We start from the raw sequence: 13,248 nt of genomic DNA, 5'->3' as shown, positions 1-13,248 counted from the left end.
ATCCCATAACTTCTTCTTTCTTGGTTTATTCTTCTTACGTGAGAAAAGGTACAAGAGAGGTAAAGTATCTGAGACCTTGCATGTTTGAAAATATCAGTACTTTACTCTCATACTTGATTGATACTTTGGCAGATTATAGAATTCTGGTAATTTTTCTACAGAATTGTGAAAGTATGGTTCTACTATCTTTTAAATTTCAGTGTTGTTCTTGAGAAGTCCCATGCTGCTATGAATCCTGACCCTTTATATAAGTCCTGTTTTTACTCCCTGGAGGCTTTTGGATATCCTCTTAGAAATTTCACACTGATGTGTCTTGGTATGCATTTATTTCTATTCATTGTGCTGGACATCCAGTGGACCTTAAATCCGGAAAGATCTTTTGAATTTCTTTGATGATTTCCTACCTGTTCTTTTCTCTGTTCTTTCTGGGGACTCTGATTTTTTGGATATTGAACTTCCTAGACAGTTCTCTCTTTTCTTTCTTATTTTTCATCTCTTGGTCTTTTTGCTCTAGATTTTGAAAGAATTGTTCAACTTTACTTTCCAACATTTTACTATGTTTTTAATTACCACTCTCTCATTATTAATTTCCAAGAACTATTTTCTTCATTCTCTGGATGTTTCTTTTTTAAAAAAAAAAAACAGCATTCTGTTCTTTTTTTAAATTTTATTTTTGTCTTAGGACTCCTTTATTGATTTAGTTTTATTGAAGTATAGCTGCTGTACAATATTATATAAGCTACAGGTGTACAATATAGTGACTCACAATTTTTAAAGGTTATACTCCATTTATAGTTATTATAAAATATTGGCCATATTCTCCAGGTTGTACAATATATCCTTGTAGCTTATTTTATACCTAATAGCTTGTATCTCTTACTCCCCTACTCCTATATATTGCCCCTCTCCCCTTCCATCTCCCCACTGGTAACCACTAGTTTGTTTTCTATATCTGTGAGTCTAGCATTCTGCTCTTGTTTAGTGGATATATTACCTTTTATTTTAGTAGGGACTTTTTTTTTTTTGGCTGAGTTGGGTCTTAGTGGCGACATGCAGGATCTTTTCGTTGTGGCGCGTGGGCTTCTCTGTAGTTGTGGTGTGCGGGTTTTTTTTTTTTTTTCCTCTCTTTAGTTGTGGTGCAGCAGGCTCCAGAGCATGTGGGCTCTGTAGTTTGGGGCACGTGGCTCTCTAGTTGAGGCGGGCAGGGTCTCAGTAGTTGTGGCACACGGGCTTAGTTGCCCCATGGCATGCGGGATCTTAGTTCCCCGAGCAGGGATTGAAACCACATCCCCTGCATTGGAAGGTGGATTCTTTACCACTGGACCACCAGGGAAGTCCCTTAATGGGGACAATGACATGAATTTATTTTAGATGATCTTTTCTTTAAATAATCTTTTTTTTCTTTATTTTCACTGGTTTCTACTTTCAAGACTATATGCTTAATATATTTCCTTCAATATGTAGTGACCATTGCCTGTCATCTTTTTTAAAACACCTTAAATATATATATATATATATAAATTTATTTTATTTTACTTAACACCTTCAATAAACTTTATTGAAACCAACATTCAAATAGTATCTCAAGGGTGAAATTCTGTTTCAGCAAAACCAATTTAACAATTTCAAATATATATAAAAACATTTAAAAAGTAATCTTGTTAAAGGTGATCATTTCTCCTTCCCCTATTTTATCTTCTATACATTACTGCACCAAATAAACAGGGAAGACTCTGTTCAATCATCTGCACCAAAAAAAAAAAAAAAAAGAAGAAGAAAAAGAAAAGAACGGAAAACTGCAGTTTGACAAGTGCCAAATATCAGAAATCACATCAAATCAGAGTGTAATTATAGGCTTAATGTGTTATAACTAAGGCTTTCGATAGTACAGTCCACAAACCCAATGTGAATTCCCACCATTTTAAGGGCTCCCGTAGCTTGACTTTGCTGGACTAAAACGCACAGGGGCCGTTACCTATGATAAATGAAGTGATGCAATACTATTGGAAAAGTAGAAACGGGTAGTAACTAAGGGTTTACTTCCAGTTATTTCAGCAATAGTCTGGCTTGACCAGCCTGAGAAAGATTACATTTCTGGTTCTTGTTTCTGAGTTGGGCCCAAAGAGGTGAGCTGCTAGTGGAACACAAGTTATGGCCTGTCATCTTATATTTAACAGACAGGCACTAAAAACCCAGTAGTGAGTAATATGTGCATGGGTGGGGAAAGTTGACTGTGATCTTCACTATAGGACAGTAGTTTTTAGACTTTTTGAGTTTCAAAAACCCTTAAAAATTACTGAAAGACCAAACAGCTTTTGTTTCTGAGGTTATAACTATTGATACTCATATTTGAAATTAAAACAAAGACACCTAAAAGTATTTATCAATTCACTAAAAGTAACACTAACAAATCCATTAGGTGTTAACATGAATAACATTTTTGTTGAAAAATTACTATATTTTACAAAACAAAAACAGTGAGAAGAGTGGCACTCTTTTTTTTTTTTTAACATCTTTATTGAGGTATAATTGCTTTACAATGGTGTGTTAGTTTCTGCTTTATAACAAAGTGAATCAGTCATACATAAACATATGTTCCCATATGTCTTCCCTCTTGCGTCTCTCTCCCTCCCACCCTCCTTATCCCACCCCTCCAGGCTGTCACAAAGCACTGAGCCAATATCCCTGGTGGCACTCTTTTTTTTTTAAATTCTTGGTAAAACTGGATCTCTTAGTTACTTGATTCTCAATTGAAAGTTCTTTTATTTTTAAAAATTTATTTATTTCATTTATTTGTTTTTGGCTGCATTGGGTCTTCGTTGCTGCTAGCGTGCTTTCTCTAGTTGTGGTGAGCGGGGGCTACTCTTTGTTGCAGTGTACGGGCTTCTCATTGTGGTGGTTTCTCTTGTTGCAGAGCACGGGCTCTAGGCACACGGGCTTCAGTAGTTGTGGCTTGAGGGCTCTAGAGTGCAGGCTCAGTAGTTGTGGTGCATGGGCCTAGCTGCTCCACAGCATGTGTGGTCTTCCCAGACGAGGGCTTGGACCCGTGTACCCTGGATTGGCAGGCGGAATGTTAACCACTGCGCCACCAGGGAAGCCCGGCACTCTTTTATATGTTTGCAAATTTCTTTCCTATATGGCTTGAAAGAAGACAGCTGGATTCTTGTATTTACTTCTGCATTTAATTTGTTGCAATACGTTTTTTTTTTGGATGAACTATATGGAGAGTCTAGCCCCACACAGATATGTAGTTTTAAAAGGGAGTATTATAATAGCTTCTTCACACAATTACACATATTCTCCTTTGATATTACACCAAAATTTATCAAGCGCTGCTCATCCTTTTCCTGCAAGCCTATCTAGGAATGCAGGTAGAGCTGCCTGCCATAGGTCTAGGGGGTTGGTGATGGGTGGTCTCTACTATGAGAAGGGCTGAAATTATCCACAATTTACTGGCCAAGCCTTACCCTGAAAGCTGAAAGTCCTCAAACAGACTAGAGTACTACAACAGTTACATCAAACGGATCCTGTCAATGAAAGTTTTGTCTAGGTGAAGAGATGGATTCCTGGCACTTCCTAATCCACCATCTTCCTTGACACCCCTTTTGATCTCTGTATTAAAAGTTAAAAATAAAAAGAAGAAAACACTTGTCTTACTTTCCATTTCTTTGTCCTGTTGTATTATATCCTAGGAGAACTACTCAGCTCAATCTTTGGAGTCATTGTTGGTTAATATTTAGCTTTATCTCCTATTCATAAACTCAATTAACTCCTGTTTATTGAATTTTCTTTTTTTTTCCCCTGTAAGTCTCTTTGGAAAAAACCTCAGCTTATTCCTACTTCAAGGATTTGATAGTTTCTCTTACTATTCTTAAGATAATTAATTATTCATTTTTTATTTAAAAAATCCATTTGCTTGTCCTTGGGAATGCATATAATTGGTACATTTGCATTTTCTGTTTGTTGCATTTGGTTCACTTTTCCCCTATGGTGTCAACTTTTCATGAATGTCTGGTGATTTTCGTTTATTTGCTCTTTCTGGCATTTGGGGTTCCATGTTAGTCTCTCCGTGAGTGCTCTGTTCAGTGCAGCCCGCCTCCAGCACTTGGTCAAGGGTCAGGACGCGGTGCTGGCCGGGGCTGCCAGTAAACTGCATTCTGGGCGTTACAGCATCCCCACACTGCTGGGAGTTGGCAGCCATCTGGTGCTTGTTCTCCTCCAAAGGCTCCTCCCCCATTCTTGTGGGAAACAGGACACCTTTGTTGTCTCTTTTTTGGGGGCAGCGGATGAGTTGGAGGAGTGTATGAGGGACTAGTCAGCTGGCTGCTATTACTGCAGTACTCTAACAAGTATCTTGTTGGCTGCCATGTACCCTACTACTCCTTGAATCCACCCGCGAAGTAACTCTCTTACAAACTTTCTGGGATGTGATATTTGCCTTGAAAAATATCCCACTACCAACCATTTTAAGCCTTTCTCACAGTTTGTGGGTCATCAAAAGCCCCCCTTATTTCACAATATTATATATTTAATTGTTAAAATTTCCCTGTAATTCTAGAGGTTGGAAGCATAAAAAGAATGCTAGGACATTCAGGTGCTTAGTTCATCACCTGACTTAATTTTTTTAATTACATTTTCATCTTAATCTCCTGGCTAGATTATTAGAGTTGCTATTCCTCATAGGTCTTTCACTTAGTCTTTAGGGTCTGTCCAAGTTCTCTATAGCAGAGCTACTCAAAGTATGGTCCTGGGAATCAGCAGTATCAGCATCTTTGGGAGTAAGGCCAAGAAAACTGTTTACATTTTTCCAGGGGAATCTTATACACATTGAAGTTTGAGAAACATTGCTCTACACTTTAATAGCAGTCCCCAGAACTAGATATCAATCTCTAGCAATAATCTGAATACTTTAAGGAAACATGATAGAACTGCATTTCAGGTTTATATTTTTATTAATTAATTCCTACAAATTATTAGTTTAGCTGTATTATTTTCTTGAAAATCAAGAGTAAAATTCTCATAGAGATAATTTTTTTGTCGAGCTACACAATGATATCTTCTTTTGTGTGAACAGTTTGTCTTTTCTCTTTAAATATTCACCCTTTCTAAAACTCACTTCTTGTTCTTTACCACTTTCCTAAATGACTGAAGTCTCTTCAACAGCATTTATCTTCCACAGTGCTCTATCATCTTTCTCTAACTTACCGTCTAGGTGGTTTCAGACCTAAAATTTAATTCATGTGTTTTTGAGTCTTTCATCTAAGTTGTTAACAAAAAGACGTATTTATCTTGAGTTGTAAATACCTTAAATTTTTGGAATATATGAGCTTACTGGGTAGGATAAGAGAAGGGAAAGTTGTATTCGTGTGTGATGTAGGGTGCTTTTGTGTGTGCATATTTTGCACAGAATCTAGCAGAATATTTTGCATAGAGCAAGGGCGCTATAATGTTTGAGAAATTGAAAAATATGCCTGAGAATTACATGCACTCATAATAAATCCAGAACTCTGAAATACAGGAGGACAGAGATGGTGATCTTGCCTCCACAGCCTTGACTCATCAGTCCTCCTCTTTAAAAGACCTATAAGTACAACTTTTCTCTCATTATCTTAAAAAAAAGGAAGAGAGTCAGAGACTATCACTGGTAACGGAGTGGGTGGAAAAGAGGACCTCAGCACCAAGGGCATTCATTTATCAAGCGCTGAAGCTTATGGGCTGCAGATTGTATCTCTCATTAGACTGAAAAAAACCCAAGATAATTTTCCTGAAAAATTCTAAAGTCTCAGGTAAACTGAGGTAGCTCTTGGTTCTACCAAAATGCAGGCAGGCCAAATGATAATCTTCTGAAGGGCTGCAAATGGCTCACAGCCTTCAAGGCTCCCTCTTTTGTCAGAAGCTTGCCAGAGAGCAGAGATCCAACTTCAACCAGAGTTACGCAATGTTTTCCAGACTGGATTACACTAAGCATTAGGTCTTGACTGATTGCCAGAGCAGCACTTCCAAATGATTTCTGCACAAGAATTCAACTACAGAAGGCTCAATGGTAACCATATACTGCTGGAGACATCCTTCCTATGTGGTTGTACTGAAGTTTCCAAACCATCTGCAGCAAACCATAGAACTACAAGATAAACTGATGATGCTCAGAAAGTCCACAATGTTGCTCCTTCTAGACAGTTTGTAGCAAAGAGCAAGAGAGATTTTAAACATTCTGTCATTGGATTGTTGATTTTACTTGGTGGCAAGTGAAACTCTATTTAAAGCACTATGACAAGATCGTTTATCAGGCGTCTAAAAATAATGCAAAAAGAACCAAACAGATTTTCCTAATTTCTCCTTTTGTTCCACTGACAATTTATGCATTGATGTTATTACATTAATTTCTATATTTTCTATGAGGCTTTCAAATCTTTTGAAATGAACTTTAAGCATTCAAGTGGCAAAAAGAAAAAAAGTGTAGAAACCCTCTATAAAAAAACAAACCCCAGAAAAAAAGCAGTATAGTATCATTTAATAAGCAATTTAAGTTTGGGAGTCTTTTGGTTGTTTTAACATTTGAAGCCATACAAGTAGAAGGAAAGTAATGATAAAACTCAAGTTTCATAAATAATAGGAATATCTGGATCCAAGTGTATCAGAAAGTAGTTTTGCCCACCATGCTGTATTCAAATTAAACTTTTTTATTAAAAATGTACAGATAACTTCAGATATATAGTAGGATGAACACATTGTTATGATACATATTTTAATTATTATAATAACTTATTACAGCAACAACTGTAATGGCTCCAGCATGTTTGGCAGCTCTTTCAAGTATTATCATGATGCCATTCCACTAACTGATTTCACAAGATCAGTTCCTACTCAAGACAAGAGAACACACTTGGTTCAATTTATAATTCACTAGAGAACTGTAGACTTAAGAGTGCTGAGTCTCACACAAGGTTTTACAGACCCCGGTCTTATCTGGAGGTAGAAGAGAACTTCCTGGTTTTAGGTCTTAAAAGTAGGATTTTCAAAGCTCTCTCTCTCTTTATGAGACTCAAAAAGTATGTTGGGTATCAAATTCCTTTTTTGTTTTTTTTGGGTTTTTTTTGCGGTACGCGGGCCTCTCACTGTTGTGGCCTCTCCCATTGCGGAGCACAGGCTCCGGACGTGCAGGCTCAGCGGCCATGGCTCACGGGCCCAGCCACTCCGCAGCATGTGGGATCTTCCCAGACCGGGGCACGAACCCGTGTCCCCTGCATCGGCAGGCGGACTCTCAACCACTGCGCCACCAGGGAAGCCCTCAAATTCCTTTTTAAATTCAACCTTCTGGTAAGTATAAATGAACCTAATCCAAGAGATTGAATTTCCCTAAAAACATAACACATTCAGAAAAATATCCACAAGAAGTTCCTCTTGTTGAATTCTAAAATTCTCTCTAAAAAGGAAAAAAAAAAAAAAAAAAAAAACTCCATAGAAAACATCATTCAATAGAGCAAATTAGGAATGTACCGATGTGTCAGTGTCTAGAGGACATTCTATTAGCACAGGCATCTCCTTTTCTTGGTAAATTCAGTTAAGAATTTTACTAATTAAATCACAGATTTGCCTTGACTAAGAATGCTCTAAACTACTAACCAAATTAATCACCATTTTATCCTTGCTGCTACTGCCAGCTGGGGTGCCAGCATGGACTCCCTTCAGTGGACTTTGCTCTGCACCAGGAAATTTGTCCATGTTGTTTTTAAAAAACAAATATCCTTAATGAAGAAACAGTCATGAATTTGGAAATGAACCTGCCCCACAAAATGGCCCAATCTGGTACAAACGGAGCCTCAGCTATAAAGAGAGGATCTGCTAATATCTTCCAGCAGGCTCTCCTGATTGTGGTCAGCAGAGTTTAGACACTTTTCTGAACTGCTGTCTTCTCTTGTCCAAAACTGAGAACAAGAAAAGCACAAATAATTCTGACAAAAAAGTCTGAAGAGACCAGTATAATTAAATAATGGATAGAGTGCAAAAATATGTAAATAAAGGGGAAAAGTTGCAGAGAGGAATACATACTAAGCTATCTAAGGCTGATTAAAGATGATTATTTTTTCATGAACTACACCTGCTATTTTGGAAACAAGACCTGGAGGCAGGAAATCATTTCTTTATTTTGAATATTATCTAATTTTTAGCATTTTACTAGGTAACACTGCATTTTAGTTTTTAAAACTTTAATTATAAAGTACTTATGATGTATACAAAAACACAGAGAATTATTAAACATCAACTGTATACCCACTGCCCAGATCTTACAATGCTAACATTTATATTTGATGTTTTAAGAAATAAAATGTTTCAATTACAGTTGAAACACCTTTCTTCTCATCCCATTTCCTCTTCCAGGAGTTAGCACTCCCCTAAAATGGTGCAGATCATTTCTGAATAGTTTTTAACACTTTTACTTTATATGTAAGTATTGTTTTAAGTGTTTTGAAATTTTAGGTAAGTAATGACATATTACAGATATCTTTTTGCAACTTCACTGCTAGTCTGTTCCATGGGTCTACATGTCTGGCTTTATGCCAGTAGCAAATTATTTTGATGAATGTAGTTTTGAATTATGTTTTGAAATCATGGAGTATGAAGCCTCTGGTTTTGTTTTTCTTTTCAAGATTGTTTTAGTTATTTGGAGTCCTTTGAGATGCTATATGGATTTTAGGATTTTTTCTATTTCTGCGAAAGAAGAATGCCATTTGGATTTTGACAGAATTGCATCACACCTATAGACTGATTGGGTTGTATGGATATTTTAACAATATGGAGTCTTCTAATACATGAACACAGGATGCCTTACCATTTATTTGTGTCATATTTAATTTCTTTCATTAATGTTTTGTAGTGTGCAAGTCTTTTACTTCCTTCAGTTTATTCCTAAACATTTTTTCTTTTTGACGCTACTGTAAATGGGATTTTTAAATTTTCCTTTTTGGATTGCTCATTGTTAGTGTATAGAAACAAAACTGATTTTTGAGTGTTGATTCTGTGTCCTGTAACTTTGCTGAATTCATTTTTTAGTTCTAACCGTTTTCTTGTGGAGTCCTTAGGGTTTTCTGCATATAAGATCATGTCATCTATGAACATAGATCATTTTACTTTTTCCTTTTATACTTGAATGGCTTTTATTTCTTTGTCTTGCCTAATTGCTCTGGTCAAGACTTCAGTACTATGTTGAAAACAAGTGGTGAGACAGGGTATCTTTGCTTCCTGGTTTTCAAAAAAAAGGTTTCAATCTTTCACCAGAGAGTCTGATGTTACCTGTGGGTCCTCAACATGTGGTCTTTATTATGGTTGAGGTAGTTCCCTTGTTCCTAGTCTTTTGAATGTTCTTATCACGAAAGGGTATTGAATTTTATCAAATAATTTTTCTATATCAGTGGAAATTACTGTGTCGTTTTGTACACCATTCCATTAATATGGTGTATTACATTGATTAATTTTTGTATGTTGAACCATCCTTGCATGCTAGGAATAAATCCCACTTGGTCATGCTGCATCAGCTTTTTTTTTTTTTTTTTTTTTTGGTACGTGGGCCTCTCACTGTTGTGGCCGCTCCCGTTGCGGAGCACGGGCTCCGGACACGCAGGCCCAGCGGCTGTGGCTCACGGGCCCAGCCGCTCCACGGCATGTGGGATCTTCCCAGACCGGGGCACGAACCCGTGTCCCCTGCATCGGCAGGCGGACTCTCAACCACTGCGCCACCAAGGAAGCCCTACATCAGCTTTTTAATGTGTTGTTGAATTTCTTTTGCTAGTATTTTGTTGAGGATTTTTGCATCAATATTCATCAGGGATATTGGGCTTGGTTTTCTTTTCTTGTGGTATATCTGTATGATTTTGATATCAGGGCTGGCTCCATAAAATGAATATTGAAGTATTCCCTTCTCTAACTTTTTGAAAGAGCTTTGGGAAGGACTGGTATTAATTCTTCTTTAAATGTTTAGTAGAATTCTCCAGTGAAGTTATCTGGTCCCAGACTTGTCTTTGTTGAGAGGTTTTTGATTACTGATTCTATCTCCTTACTAGTTATAGATCTGTTCAGATTTTTAAATTTATAATTCAGTATTAATAGGTTGTACGTTTATAAAAATTTACCCATTTCTTCTAGGTTATTCAATTCATTGGTGTATAAAAGTTCATAGTCTCTCTTATGATTCTTACTATTTTTATGGCATCAGTTGTAATGTCTCCTCTTTCATTTCTGGTATTTATTGCTTGAATATTCTGTTTTTGTTAGTCTAGCTAAGGGTTTGTCAATTTTGTTGATCTTTTAAAAAACCAACCCTAGTTTCTTTGAGTTTTTTCTACTGTTTTTTTCTAGTCTCTATTTAGTTTATTTCTGTTGTAATCTTTATTTTTTTCATTCCTGCTGTATCTTTGGGTTTAGCCTGTTCTAGCTCCTTGAGATATAAAATTATGTTGTTGATTTGAGATATCTCTTCTTTTTTATTATTATTATTTTTTAAATATTTATTTATTTGCTGTATCAGGTCTTAGTTGCAGTGCATGGGCTCTAGAGTACCCAGGCTCATTAGCTGAGGCATGGGCTTAGTTGTCCTGCAGCATGTGGGATCTCAGTTCCCTGACCAGGGTTCGAACCGGCATTCCCTGCATTGCAAGACTGATTCTTAACCACTGGACCACCAGGGAAGTCCCCTCTTCTTTTTTAATGAAGGCATTTACCACTAGATACTTCCCTCTTAATAATGCTTTTCCTGCATCCTATAATTTTTGGTATATTCTGGGGATGCATCTTCTCTGGGCCTAGGCACATAATTTCCCAGTTAGAGCTTTGTCAGTTTCTTTTTCAGGAGTTTATAATCTCTTCCTCCCTCTAGTGTTTATCTGTGGTACCACAGGTTCTCTGATGCTGCAACAAGCCACTAAGCTCTTTTGTTCTCTCCAGCCCCCCAGGCATCCAAAGTATGCTGGTTCTGTTACTGCCTCAAGTCAGGGCAGACAGAAACTAATCTCTAGGGTAGCCCCTTTAAAAGTTGTAACGTGGTATGCACATTCCACTCTTCTCCCCACCCCCACCCCAAAAGAGAAGTTGTGAGTTGGGTACTTTGTCCTCATCATGCTGACCTGAGCCAACCTGTCTGTGGCACTGCCACAGACAGGTTGTGTCTGTGGCACTCCGCAAAGAGCAGCGGAGCTCTCTTTAACTCTCCATGGTCTCCAGCAATTGAAAGTATGCCGACTCCCTGTCAGTGGTCAGAGTCAGGAAGGACAGATAGCAGTCCCTCAGGTAGCCCCCCAAAAGTCAGAACACTGGGCACTTTCCAGTCTTTCCCTCCCAAGGGAGATACTTCCAGCTGGACTTTTCCCCCCAATCCTCTCAAGCCAGGCCAGCTTAAGGGAGGGGCTACTGTGGTTGATATGAAATGGCTTTCTTACCCGTTTTGGTATGGCTATGCTTGACTTTGAGTTTGCCAGGGGTATTGTGACTTTGTAATTGATTTCTGAAGTCCCATAAAGTCTCTTTGGGTCATACACTAGTTTTAAGTTAGTGTCTCTGTGGAGGAACAGGACTAGGGCTTCCTATTCTATCTTGCTGACATCACTCCTAAAGAATTTTTAAAATGTTTATTATTTATTCAGTTTTCCTCTTTTGGTAATGACCTGCTTATACAGCTTGTCCATTTCCATACTGGAGTGTTTGCCTCTTTATGAGTGGTTTCCAGGAGGCATTTCTATAGTTTGCATACTAGTCCTTTGTCTGTTTTACAAGTTGTAAATATCTTCTACGTCTGGCTGCCCTTTTCTATTTGTTAACAGCTTTTTGTTTTTATTTTTATTTATTTTTAGCTGAATTTTAAGAAATCAATTTTACCTATATTGGGAGTTTGGTGTGGGGTGTATGTACACACTGCATCTTATTGATTTTTGAAGTCCCCTTCAGTAATTTTTAATTCTATTATTTAAAAGATCCATTATTCAACATTCACCTCAAGGCTAAATCAAAGTCTTTACCTGACATGTAAATGATGGTAAGTGCTTTCCATGCACCCTACAGGCTCTTCTTATTACTTTTTAAGGTATATTTTATATACCACAAAATGCACCTATTTGAAATGTACAATTCAAAGATTTTTAACAAATTACTGACTTGGACAACCATCATCATCATCATCATCATCATCCACTTTCAGGACATTTCCATCACCTCAAGATCTTTTGTGCTCATCTGCAGGAAATCCCTGTATCTACCTCTAGTCCCAGGCAACAACTAATCTACTTTCTGTCTCTATAGTATGATTTGTCTATTCTGGACATTCTATAAGCATGGAATCATACAATATGTGGTCTTTTATGACTGGCTTCTTTCACTAAGCATTATGTTTTTTTTTTCTGCGGTACACGGGCCTCTCACTGTTGCAGCCTCTCCCGTTGCAGAGCACAGGCTGCGGACGCGCAGGCTCAGCGGCCACGGCTCACGGGCCCAGCCGCTCCGCGGCATGTGGGATCTTCCCGGACCGGGGCACAAACCCGTGTCCCCTGCATCGGCAGGCGGACTCTCAACCACTGCGCCACCAGGGAAGCCCTCTTACCCATTTTTGAACTGAGTTTTTTCTTGTTGTTGAGGTTTAGGAGTTCTTTTTATAGTCTGGATATTAGTCCCTTATCAGATATATCATTCTCAAATGTTTTCACTCACTGGGTGTTGGCTTAATATTAATGAAATCCAATTTATCTACTTTTGCTTTGTTTCTTGTGCTTTTGGTGTCATATTCCAAAAATCCCTGCCAAATCTAATGTCATGAAGATTTTCTCCAGTGTTTTCATCTAAGAGTTTTATAGTTTATTTTAAAGGGTTAAATGCAAAGGACTCCTAAAGGCTGAGGGCAAAGACCATTTCTGATAGAGCTTTAATTTCCAATAGCTTTACAAAAAAAAGGCCACAAATTTCTTTGGCCCCCAGATTCTCTTAATGAGTTGTTAAAAATGAAATGTTCACCAATAAAAACAACTTTGAATTCCTTCATATAGTGAAGAAACATTTTGTAATATGATTAATTGCCTTTAAATTTGTCTGAATCTGTTTGATTTGTTTAGTCTAGATTTTGGAATATTATGTTTCTTAAAATAGGTTATTTGTGTACATCAAATATCTACTGCCTTGTAAATATTCTGATCGTGTACGTGTGTGTCTGAACGATACACACTCACACTGAGCTGCACACTTCCTTTTGTGTTCCATACTGCATATGTGGGG

At 37.6% G+C, this 13,248-nt stretch overlaps 1 protein-coding gene across 1 annotated transcript in view; it reads right to left on the bottom strand.

The window, feature by feature from the left end:
* Positions 1-13,248, bottom strand: part of FANCC (FA complementation group C) — a 260,779-nt gene that overhangs the window by 61,028 nt on the left and 186,503 nt on the right. The window lies entirely within an intron of this gene.

This window comes from Aethalodelphis obliquidens, unplaced genomic scaffold, assembly GCF_003676395.1.
Source record: "Aethalodelphis obliquidens isolate GAN/ISIS:26980383/991018 unplaced genomic scaffold, ASM367639v1 scaffold88, whole genome shotgun sequence".
Classification (NCBI taxonomy): domain Eukaryota; kingdom Metazoa; phylum Chordata; class Mammalia; order Artiodactyla; family Delphinidae; genus Aethalodelphis; species Aethalodelphis obliquidens.
This window is presented reverse-complemented; position numbering and strand designations above follow the sequence as displayed.